Genomic DNA, 2,062 nt, shown 5'->3' on the forward strand with positions numbered 1-2,062 from the left:
TGCCGGGGACTCTTATAAGTTAGGTATATGGGAGGGATGGTCAAACATAATTTTAATAAGTTTGAAACTCGCTTAAAACTTAATACATTAAATACAGAACTTTTCGCAAAGCTCGCTTAAAACTTATTACAAATGGGTTTTTATCTATGTATGGAGTGAGCCATAGCGTGGCCATAGCACTTATTTCTCTATAAATGAATACACCGGAGCCTACCGCGCATTATAATGATACTAAGGCATCTAATGATCGAATTTCATGTACTTATCACCATCACTGTAATTCCTCGTCATCATTTTCCTCGCGTTGTCCCGGCATTTTGCCACGGCTCATGGGAGCCTGGGGTCCGCTTGGCAACTAATCCCAAGAATTGGCGTAGGCACTTGTTTTTACGAAACCGACTGCCATCTGACCTTCCAACCCAGAGGGGAACCTAGGCCTTGTTGGGATTAGTCCGGTTTCCTCACGATGTTTTCCTTCACCGAAAAGCGACTGGTAAATATCAAATGATATTTCGTACATAAGTTCCGAAAAACTCATTGGTACGAGCCGGGGTTTGAACTCGCGACCTCCGGATTGCAAGTCGCACGCTCTTGCCGCTAGGCCACCAGCGCTTTACCATCACTGTAATTCCTGTTATATGTATTAGAGCGATAGAAATCGAGATAGACTATCTAGTGGCGGATTTGCAGTCTTGGCCGCCCTAAGCCCTGTAGTAACTACTAGCCATCCCTTTCTCAGCACGCATCATTTAGAGTATTTACGGCTCGGCCACAACATCGCGCGGCGGCAGCAGCGGCGAGCGGCGGCCATAGGTTGGAGCGAGACACAGCGATCGGACCTTTCGTTCCCACCTAAGGCCGCCGCTCGCCGCTGCCGCCGCCGCGCGATGTCGTGGCCGGGCCCAGGGGTCGGAAACCGGTATTTGCTCCATACAAAAATACCGGTATTATTACGTTCTTTTTTGTTCTTTTGTTTATAATTTCATTTTTAATGGGACGTTTTAATAATGCAAAATTGTTTCCTAAACACATGATTCAGTCCTACGTAATGAGCATAAAATAATTCAAAATATTGGGCTATTTCGGGGTTTTTTTAAAATACCGGTTCCGAGCCCTGGCCGGGCCGTTAGACTGTCGCCTTCCTGCCGCCCCTAAAGTCTTGCCGCTCTAGGCTCGGGCCTACTGGGCCTTAGGATGAATCCGCCATTGAGATTATATTACCTATGAATCTTCTCAAATGATTTTTACGTCTAAGACCCTAATCTGTTAAACAAAAGCCATTGTATCCTTTATGCGAGCGGTCGGCCATTTTGTGCCATTAATTGTGTCTGAGCGCGTGTTACGCCATTTGTTACGTGCTGAAGCCAGGGAATGATATCTAATGTAACGTCGGTGACCAATTAAAGATTATATTCTAAACACACACGAGGGTACTAAATGCTAATAATCCTATAACTAAATTAAAAGTATGTGTTGGACGCCAAGAGGAGTTTAAACCGCTAAGGGAATCTTGCTATTCAAAAGATACGCCGGCTAGCTAACTGTGCTTTATTGAGCTAGTGGTCGTATTTTCGACCGAACCTTGAAGGGCATTGTCCACAGGCTAAAACGAAGGAGTCCCCTTTTAGAGGCATTATGTTATATCATTTATTTAATGTGCATTGACAGTGTTTGCTTAGCCACTAGCACTTACCCCGTCGCGCGTGGTGAAAAGATTCAAAGTATACCTACCTATATTTTATAATCTTACACTGGTTCTCCCAAGAACTCAATTCGCTCGCAAGTCATCTGAATAGGTCTAGCACAGAACTTAGTTATATTTTAGGTCGACACCTTCCACGATTTCAATTAAACTTTGGGTATTAAATTCAACCATAAACATGAAGATTCTATAGTACAAAAGCAATCAACGCCATCTGTCACCGGCCTCGTAAAGCGTATTGATACCATAAATAAACGATACCGTCATTTCCATGCGTTTGTCTTGCTTGCTTGTTTATCAGTCATATTGATATTCGCAGCAATATAAATATAAATTATCCCGTACAGTATTGTGACATTT

The sequence above is a fragment of the Cydia strobilella genome, chromosome 1, assembly GCF_947568885.1.
Source record: "Cydia strobilella chromosome 1, ilCydStro3.1, whole genome shotgun sequence".
NCBI classification, from domain to species: Eukaryota; Metazoa; Arthropoda; class Insecta; order Lepidoptera; family Tortricidae; genus Cydia; species Cydia strobilella.